This window comes from Lepisma saccharinum, chromosome 26, assembly GCF_977018435.1.
Source record: "Lepisma saccharinum chromosome 26, izLepSacc3.1, whole genome shotgun sequence".
In the NCBI taxonomy this organism is placed as follows: Eukaryota; Metazoa; Arthropoda; class Insecta; order Zygentoma; family Lepismatidae; genus Lepisma; species Lepisma saccharinum.
This window is the reverse complement of record NC_139254.1, coordinates 47,159,761-47,171,147: the sequence shown is the minus strand read 5'-3', so window position 1 is coordinate 47,171,147 and position 11,387 is coordinate 47,159,761.

The following is an 11,387-nucleotide window of genomic DNA, read 5'->3' as shown; positions in this document are numbered from 1 at the left end:
CCACTGACGTTTGTTTGCATTGATATGTATAAAATTGTATCGGAATTTGAGGATTTTTCAAAATGATGGCTTTGTATTTGAGAGCATAATTCGATTCATATTCAACTCTAGGCATTCGTAACTCCATAGACTGAATAACACATTTTGCAGCTTCGGGTAAACTAGCATCATTGGCGGTTCCATCTGGATTCAAAGTTTTGTATCTTATTATCGAATTATGATCATTGGGTGATCTGCGAAATATGACACTCAAACCACCTTTCCACATAATTTCTTTATAATCAAAGAAAAATCCAAATAGCAATCTCATGGGGAACAGTACTGTGTGACTTTTTGCTTGAATTTTTGTTCCAGCTTCGAACCCACCAACTTTATAATATACACTCTCTGATTTGGATAATTTTAATGTCCCCACTGTGGTGGATGTAATTCCAGGATAATCAATTCTGTCAATGACTGTACCATGCTTTCTAATTTCAATTTGTGAGAATAAAAATGGAACAAAATTATCTAGAAGTTATATATTAGTTATATATTAGGGGTATTCTTCACCATTACTTTTTTTAACAATATCAAATTTTATATACAAATCTGATCTATGGGGATGAATAAACCCATCCTCTATTGTTATGTCAAATTGAATATCCTTATTGGGTTCATTGAGGTTAGCAAATGTCCTCCTGTTTGGAGGAAATGACTGTAACTCATAACTCTCAATATTTTCCATTTGGTATTTATTTATATATTTTAAATATTAATTTCTATTATTGCAGTGGTATTAGCACCGGCAAAATCGATGATCTCATTTTTCTCATTTGTAATTATCTCTATGTAATTAACTTTATCAACAGAAACAGGGAAATAGACTGGTGGGATTAGGGAATAGATGATAGGCTCCATAAATTCTGAATTTGGCTTTAAAAAAAGCAATAATACCTGTCTCCTTGTGGCTACCAACTGAATTTTCTTCAGCTTTGATAATCATTCATTTATCAATGTTGCAGTGAATATTCAATGTTTCTATAGCTAAGAAGTTTGGTATAAATGTACCTATGTGCCTAATACCTGCTTCTAATTTGGTATTGTTGGGGAAACCTAGAGGTTCGCCCATGGTAGATAGGTCTACCGTTTCTTTGGTAGATACGATCTCCACTCTGTGTGTTACAGAGTTTTGAGATAGCAATACAGTGTTAGGAAGTTCAGATTGTAAAGTAGATAAGTTATACTGTCCAGGAGGAATAATTATTTTTTCATTACCCACAAATATATTATTGTTGTAGTTAGTTACATTTGGAATCAGATACATGCTATAAAAAGCTCCCAGAGCTATAGATTTTGGATAGATAATATCATCGTGCAGATGTAGTTTCAAGACCAAAGTCTCGCTGGAGAGATGAAAAATTCCCATATTTAATATTCCACACAGCTTTTCGAAAATCTTCTAATTTGATGTTATGTATTTTATTCAATATTCTGATCATCGTAATGCAAACATGACCACATATAATTTGATCGAAATTTTGAATACGTTCGTCGTTGTAATAAATCTTAACATGTTTTAAGTAACGAATTAATTCTCTAGGGGGTACCCCTCAGAAAGAATCGAAAATAAAAGCATTGTTATTTTGTTTATAATAGCATATCCAGTGGGTACCGATGTGTTCAGACTTATCTAAATTGACCACGCCACATTCTCGTAGAGAAGTACTACCTTTAGGGAGAGATTCAGACATGAAAACCCCCCTGAAATGTCGAATTTAAAATATCTCAACTAAAGATTCAATGTCTTGGTTCGTGAGCGCTTCTTCTTTTTTTTATTTATCTGAGTGCTCTGGACTTCACACCACTTTGCCTATTTTTTTCTCCATAGCCAAATTATGACGCTTCTGCTCTTCTAGTTCAACCTTATTCTTTTTTTTTTAATACATTACAGTTTTGGCAATAGCAGCACTACGCCCAGCTAAGCTCCCCATTGCACCCAAAGATGCCAGGATGGCTGGAATGCTGAATATGAACCCACCACTATGTAATTTTTTTCTTGTATTTTGCAAACGTTTTAATTGTGGTGTACTGAGTAATAATTTCATTCCATTTCCTTTGGCTATACATTGCCTCTTCTTTTCTTGTTGTTTTTTAGTTAAAATTGGATTAATTTTTAAATTTTTAAGATCATGATATGGAATTTGGTATACAATTCCTTTTGGCTTGATGTTGTTGTTTTTTATTATTATTTTTATTATTTTTGGGGGTATTTATATTTATATTGGTATTTATATTACAGACACCACTCTAATTTTTGTTTTGTGTTCATAGCAATTGTTGTACCCAATGCTGTTATTCGTTCACCTAATGATGCATCTTTGCTGGTTAATCTTCCAAATGCAGTCTCCTCCAATTTTTGATCAGCCACATGACGATCATCCAGATCTTTGTGTGTGTTGTATGCAATATCATGTTCTTTGCAAGCTGCATCGAGAGGATTGATACCCCTGTCCCCTCTTTGTAACTTTTTTCACGTTTTGTACCAGGACCACAATATTGGTAACCAGGTACATGTAATTCAAATGGAAGTTTATTAATAATATCATTCACCAAACCTCGAACCTCTGATATATTCCAGAATTTAGGAGGTAAAGTATTGATAATTTTAATTAAGTAACCTATACCTTTGGGATCGTTTACAATAAAATTAGTCACTGATCATGTTTACAATACCCATTTTCTCATTATGAAAATTGTTGTTCCCAGCATTTTCCTCCCCTGCTATAACCAGCAATCTATCTATAAGTTTTCTCACATCATCTACCCACATAAATTCTTTAGGTAGTATTGTATTGTTTTATACCACTACCGGTTTTAAGTTAGTTCCAGATAGGTTTAATAAGATTTAACTCTATTCTGACTGGCACCGTTATTTTGGTATAGAGCATCAGAGAGTATCAAAATATCTGAGTAACTCTGATAATCTTCTTCTGTAAAATTCTTTGGTTGTTTCTTGGTGATGAGCTCCCATAATCCAGGAGCACCAGGATATCTAGACCAGCTATTTTTCTCGCCCAAATTAATTTTTATGTTATCCCCTTCGAATGTTACTCTAGATTTCCCAATTTTCCAAATCACTCCTTCATTTGTTTCCATGGTCGAATACAATCCAAACACTTCATCTTTTTCAAATTTGCCTGTACTCAGGTAATCCCTTGCTAAGGGACCCAACTCAATTTTCTCTGGTTCACTTATAGCTTTAGGTGGTTGTTGGAGGTTCAGAGGTGTGTGGATGCTGGATAATGGGGGAGGTGGAAAATCTGCATAATATTAAGCAGTAAGAGGTACCAATTCATTTATGAGATTTTAATTTTGTTCTGTCACACCCTTAATATCTTTACCGAGACCGCTGATTGCATCGATAATTAGTTGGTCTTGACATTTGTGTGGTTCATAAAATCCACGGTTCTCAGATTTCCAACCTTTGAAACGTTTGGACAGGTAAGTACGTAATTTCAAATTATCTTCAATTTTATGTTTTGACATATTTATTTTTTGATTAGAGATTATTTTATATCGTTTCAACGTTCAAAAAGTCGTTGATTTTATTTCTGAATTTTCCATTGTTAAGTTTTCTATTCATGTCGATTGTAACAAATCCACAATCGTCACTGTTCCACTATGATGAACAGAATTTTGAAAATTGGTTGTAATTTAAGTCACCCCCTACGTAATCATCGTATACATGTTTCAAACATGTATGATCTTGACGAAACAAACAAATTAGGTTTGTATTATCTCGTAGTAATTGTTTGGGAATTTTGGATTAAGTTTGAGCTAAGAAAGAGCAGTCTATTTCTTTGTGACGACCCTGTGTAAAGAAATTTCGGATTTGATTTTGATTTTCTAGAATGACATCATCAAAAACTACAACAGAATTTTTCAAACATTGGTCGAGATGTTTTATTGTTGATGCAAATGTAGCTATGCCCAGTCCCTCGTACAGCTTCATGAGTTGTTGATATTTTCGTTGTTCTAAACTTTTAGAGATTACATACAAGTGTCTATTTTTCCAATCTAGCCAATTGGGGGCGAGCAAGAAATTATCAACCAGCAGAGTGGTTTTTCCACAACCAGATGGGCCTGCAATAAGGCACCTTATATTATCGGGTAAAAGCTCTCCGTTTTTTTTACTAGTTTCCACTACATCTGGTAAACGCTGTACAACATTCCATGTTGGTGTTAAAGAATTACCTGGTTTGCTTCGATCCAACTTTTGTCTGGCAATCCTAGCCATTTAACATACAAATTATTATTTTTCTTTTTTAATATTTTTTCAATTAAATATGTATCTGAATATTTTGTTTTACTCAGTTCCTCTTTATAGAATATCCCTTTCAATATTTTGTTATGATTATCTTTTATGATATAGGTATTTCTATTCCCTGGTAAAACTTGAACTACAGTGAATAACTCCGTACTCCAATTTTTGGTGAATCCCTTTTCGAATAACTGTTTAAATTTACTAACTCTTACCTGATCCCCTATTTTTAACTTTGGCTTCTTGGTAGTGTATTTATATTTTTGACAATAAACAGTAGAAATCAATCGTTCCTCGTCAGACTTGGTTACCTCAGCTGGTTTCATGTGAATAGTACTGTGTATTGTGTTGTTATAATTATGAACTAGCTCAGGTAAAATTTGCACCCACTTATAATTGCCCTGTAGAGTAAATTGCCTCCACATGCGATTTTTTAATGTCCTGTTGAATCGTTCCGCTATACTAGCTTTCAGATCACTGTATGAAGAATAATGTTTAATATTATGTTGTTGTATTAACTTAGCAAATGATGAATTGTAACATTACAATTCTGTCTGTCTGCAAATATTTTGGTATCCTTCCCTCGCTAAATATCGACTTGAAAGCCTCGATAACACAAGTACCAGTCTTAGATTTCAGGGAGCAGTCCATGCATATTTACTGAATGTATCTATTACTGTAAGCATATATTTGTAACCATGATTGATCTTATCCAAATTTTTAAAGTCTCTGTAGCCATTTCAATCAGATCAGCCTAAAAGAATTCATTCACACCTTTTGTTACCACGCTTAATTGCTTGTAATTGCGACGGGCTGGTTTGTGTAATTCATAAACTATATCTTGTCTTGACATTTAGTTTGATAAGAAAATATAACATCAAATGGATTATCCACGGGGGATAATTGTTTCACTTCAAATAATAATTGGTCATTGGCTTGAACAGGGAAAGCAGATAATTCTAGATCCTCATGTATTTTATATTTCTTTGTAGATTCATCCAAATATGCAATAGGTATCTGAAGTGCTTTGTAAACACCATCTTTTCTCTTAATTGTGAAATTTGATACTTCTATATGTTTCCCCTTCTTTACATAGCCAAATTTTATAAATTTAATATTACCATCAAGGAAAAACTCATGAGACTGAGTGTAAGGATACAATTTATAAACATTATCTGCATTAACATAAGTCCAGTGCCCTCGTACATTTGCTACACTCTCAAGTCCAACTATCTCAACGGTGAAAAATTGACGTAATTCAAGATCGTCTAATCTGCTTAATACTGATTCTTGATATTCTTTTATGGTACGTAACACTTCATCGTAGCTGGGTTTGATTTTCACATCGACATACAATTATTTAAATTGTTCTTTGAGATCATGAAGTTGCGAGGTAAAACCTGATAAAGCAGATTCTTGACTTGTTTCGAGAGTGCTGATTTGTAGGTTAATGCTAGAAATAATCTCCTGTAAATTTTCTACAAGTTTCAATTTGGTACTTTGGCTCGCAAGATCGTGTACCTGACTTCTGATTTCTTCAAACATTACATAAAGTTCGTTGACTACCAGGTTGGTAGGCAAAGTAGCGATGGTATCTTGAATTACAGCAATTTCCGCTTGAATGTTTTTGATGTTCTCTGACTTGAGTATTCGATTTACTGCTCTTTTTACAGATCTTATCTCCTGGGAAGTGGGTTAATTAGCTACAGTATTTTGAACTGTGGTCAAAGCTTGCTTGACAGTATCTAACTCCGTAGCACCTTTAACATTGCTCAAAGCATCTTTACGTTGTTGTATGTCATCTTGTGTATGTGTAGATTGCTGTAATATTTGCAATTTGCTCTGTATGTCATCTATGAGATGATGAAAATGAGATAATTCAGATTCGGTATTAAGGTTATCCAGCTTGGTAATCTGTTCTTGAATTATGTTTAAAGATTCGGTTATGCTTGGCAACTTAAATTCCAGAGTTTCCTGTACATTTGTCAATTCATTTCTCATGGTTGTCAAAGTGTCTTCAATATGAGCTATGGTACCCTGTATCTCTCCGAAATCTTCATAAGTTTCTAACTGAAATTTGATACTGGCAACACTGCGTGCGATGGCATTTAATTCTGAAGATGAAGGTAAATTATTAATAATGTATTCTAATGGTTGTAGTTTGGATTGAACTTCTGTTATGGCTACATGTAATTGGTCTGTTTGCAGTTCGGATTTAATATATTCCAGTGAGGGAATTTCAAAAGATAAAAATTGGTCCCGTAATTCAAGAATGCTTGCATTGAGCAGTGCAGTTCAAATTGATCTTGAGTCTTGATAGTTTCAATTATGGAAAGTATTTCGGTACGAATAGTTTCGCTTGGTTATTTAGTTCTTGCTTTAGATGCTCCGAAGTAGTTGTTTGAATTTGACTGAATTTCTCAAGATCATTTTTTAATTTAGCTAAATTCTCTTTTACATTTTCAACATTATCGATAGAAGCTAAGTTAGTATATTTTTGGAGTAGAGATTTTAGTTCACTATCAATTTTCACTATGGGGTTAATTAATTCAGACTGTAGATTAGTAATCTCACGGTGTAGGCCTACATTCAAAGAATTCTGTAATATTAATAAATCTGATTTAAATTTCTTCTGACGCTCGTCTAATCTAGCAATGTCGCTGGAATTATCTGGTATATCTTGTCGTCTCCTGTTTTCAAATATATCCATTGTTTTATTTATTTATTTATTTTTTATTTGTTTTATTTTTTGGTTTTGGTATTTTCATATATTCATGAGAGGATAGAGGATTCTTATTTCGATAAAGAGAGGAATTAACTTATCATACTCCCCAATTATTTCAGCATCGAGGAAATCGCCTGATTCCACATCGTATGTTGTGTTGGGAATCATATTATTGTGTTTAATCCTGTACAAATGTCGACCTATGTGTACAACTGCTGCATTGGTTGGAGAGATACTTATTTGAACTTTCCCTGTGACGGGAATTTTATAAGATGTTTGGTTATTATTAAATACATGCAATTGTTTACCCGTATCCTCATCCACTTGATACCAGATACTATTTAGATGGATAATGACCAGACCTCTTAGTTTACGATGAATATCTCTAATAATATCCATATTTACTGGAGTTCTTATTTCTACAGGTTGAAAATGTTTTTTTCAAAACCGAACACATTCATGGGCATTCTTTCTTTTTGGGTATTTTATTATCGAGTTTGGTCTCAAATTAAAGAGAACGTCAAAACAAAACGAATGCGAAAAACCGCACCTTTCTATTTTGCTTGGTTCTCGAGATAAGGCCTTTTAATAATTTTAATAATTTCGGAACATTTGGAGGAAAAGAATCGATAGTGGAAATATCCAACGCTCTCTTCATAGCATGACAAAGAGCGATAATAATCTTGCATGTTTACATATTTCCTATGCTCGAAGTTATCTTTTTTATCTTTTTGTAGTCACAAATTTCCGAGTTATGTTTTTTGCTCTTTGCACGTCACACAGACAATGTCCTATTTCGTGTGACGAGTATTGATTAGAATGCAAAAGTTATTTTCTCCCAGACTCATTGGTGCGACAGAGGTCAATTTCCTCGTTAAAGAATATTCACCCCCTGTTAACTGAGTTGATGTGAGAAGCTTGTGCAATATTGCGCAATGAATACGTATGTTTTCAACTTTCTTCATGATGTCATTGCTAATCAATAGGTAAGCTTTTTAAAACGAGGAAACCCCTGTTTGTTTTTATTGCATTCGTAAAGTATAGAATATTCACCCTGTTAAGTATAGAAGCTTGCGCAATATTGTGCAATGAATACGTATGTTTTCAACTTTCTTCATGATGTCATCTTTAGCCAATAGGTAAGCTTTTTTAAAGCGGGGTAACCCCCGTTTGTTTTTTTATTGCATTCCTAAAGTATAAAGATAATCACATGTGAGTACTCGGGTTTTTCGTTTTAGTAAGCACTAGTGAACAGACACACTTGCTATAACTAAAAGATATGTGTTAAAAGTATATATATAGGGGTACTGTCCAAGGCTTCAGCGACTTGCTCCTTTAGAGCAATTTAGGCTTCCTTCAGAGGCAATTGAATCTCCTTCAGAGTTTTTTCTCAGCATTTAAGCTGAAAGTTAAAGTTTTTTGACTTGTAAAATTTTCTCTTTTTAATAGTAGTTTGTTTGTATGATTGAAAATATTGTATTACCAACTTTAACTTGTAATAATTTCAAGATTCTACAATATTTTTCTTAATCTTTCAATGTTTAAAATCCTCTTCAAGGTAGATTTGATATATTACTGTCACTTACATTTGATATTTTTAAAGAAGAAACAATTTTGATGCACTAACACTAACTTGCTTTTGCAATTTGCTTATTATTCAATACATATATATATTTATAAAAATTAACTTCATTACTACACACAATTTTGATTGCCTTACATACCAAAGTGCATATATATTTTTATATATAGCCTTGTATATGCTTTCTAAAAAAAGGCTCACATGTACATTTTCAGACGTAAAAATTAATCAGAATATACTATACATTTGAGAAATAATTTTATATACACTACATAGCACTGCAGCATAACATAATCAGCATATACACACATTTGAAAAATAATTATATACGCAGCACTGTACATTGGTATGAAAAAAGTTATTCCCCATAAGAATTAAATAACAGTAAATAATGCCGGAAAGGTAGGCAACACACATTGCTCCTTTAGGTGATCGGGTGATTCTGTCTGTCTCAAGAGCAACTCGTCTTTCATGCAATTGCCAACAGACACAGGAAATGTAGGAAAGTCACGTGACTTTCTCAGGTGGAATGTTGTTCGTCAGAATATCGCTTGTTCTCAAGTCAAGTCGCAGAACCGACAAGAGCTACACGTTACATGTCCGAAAATGATTCGCCAAAAAGCGTTGAATGAAACGCTAAAATAAGTATTGCCTTAATTACAAAGGCTACTATACTGTATGTGCCGCGGTAGCTCGGTCGTTAGGGCGTTTGATTACCATGTGAGGGATCTGAGTTCGATCCCCGGCTGGGGAGAATTGGAATTTTATCCACCTGTTCAAGTGGCTCCGGCGCCCATCCAGCGTCGTATAAAGTGGGTTCCTGTAGGAAACTCAAGGGGGGTTTAAGGCGGCCAGGAGCGTCATGCTGACCACATTATTTCCACCTTCGGCCGTAACAAGAAAGTCTGGGGCCCTAACTCCACAGCCCCTACATGCCTCATGCCTTGGTGCAAATCACAAGGTAGCACTTCGTATTCTCATTTACTATACGTCAGATTTGGTCGGAAGAGAACTTTCTAATCTCTACGTGAACTTTCTTTCAAGTTCCGTAGGGATGTAAATAGGCTCCAGTTTTTCTTGACACAATTCATCATGCTATATTTCGTTATAAAAACCACGGCGATATCCTGTGTGTTGGGGAGGGTATAATTCAAACATGTGAGGTAATTCTTTCCCACTTCTCCATTCTCCGATTCTTCGTATCCAAAATTACTCTCAATTCCACACACTGAAAATGTAGCAGTTCTTACATCTTAGCATGCAAATATCTAGCAGCAAAGAAATGTGTAGGCACATTGTAGTTCAGATCCCACTTTAAACTGTAGATGCATTCCCGATTAGTCTTACTTTGCATAAAGTGGTCTTAAGACAACAAAGCAACCAACCAACACAATCTCGTTGTTGTCCATATTATCGAATCCACAACCTTCGTCGCGAATAACATAAGCAGGAAGACAATGTGAAATTACCGAACAGAAACAGAACGTAAAACCTACAACGCATAGATTGGATTAAGTCGACGATACGGCACGCGTTCTGAAATGAAGAAGAATACGAAAGTTGAAGGACCTCGATACACAAAAACTTTTCCTCCCTTCAATGGGAAGCTATGCTTCTTGCAGAGAAGCCTTTACGTAGGCCTTCAAGGCCACGACGAGAACGTGTTCTACATGCAATGACGGGACCAAAACATACGTCTAGTTTGATATGAAAGCTGTGTTCCTCCTTATTTCGTACGTCATTGATAACAGGAACACGGGCCTCGTCTGCTAAACCTAGTTTCGTAGAACAGACGCCTTTTTGTACCGTTTGATTCAGTGACCTTCGCTCGTAGTTAGCAAACTGAATGACTCAACAGATACCTGTTGCCTGTGAGCTTATACAAGAATAGATATTTCGTTAGCGTCTGTAAGTATTGTTTTATCTGCAGTTATATCAGTTAACTTTCGAATAGTTTCCTATTGGTTACGTTATTTACGTACGTATAAATTAGTTCTCGAGAGTGAGCTTTCTATCTATTTGAACGGGGAGGGGGTTTATACAGCCTGCATGTATTTTTTCCCCCCTGAAACAAGAAGAAATTCGAAGAGGCAAAAATAATCGTATAAGAGTAGTTAACAAAAAGAAAGAAGAAAACGAAAATGTAAATGTTGAAATAAATTATTGTAGAGATCGAGTGAATAATATTTTGTCACGGAGCCTCCTCGATGGCGTAGTGATAATGTCGTCACCTTATAATAAAGGAATCCCGGGTTCGATACACGGTTGAGGCATGTAGTGGTTCGTATCCCATTTTAAACTGAAGGTCTAGTCCCGATTAGCTTATCTGTGCAGAAAACAAAAACTAAAATAATAAATTGTCACAGTGTAAGAAAATTTCATGTTCAACCACATACGAATCAAAAAATAATAATTTATTCCATGTTGGAATTCACATCTGTTGCATCTAACCAACACAATTATGGATCGAAACATACTATCTCAGATCCATTTTAATTATACGTGTATGATAAAATAACAGAAGTAGAGGGAAGAGAAAGTCAAGTGAAGCACGAATGTCTTCTAAAGAATTTCAAATCTCGTTACGTAAGGTTCTGGGTTGAAGTCCAGGGCAGGCATGACTCTCTTCTTCTTGCCCTTTTATGTGCTCTATTTCATCATAAATGGTTTACCTACAGGGGAAGAATAATGACAATAATTGCCAATACAAAGCCAATAACAAACAGAACAACAACTCATTTAGGGAGATGTGAAGAAAAACAAGACTTGACACTGTC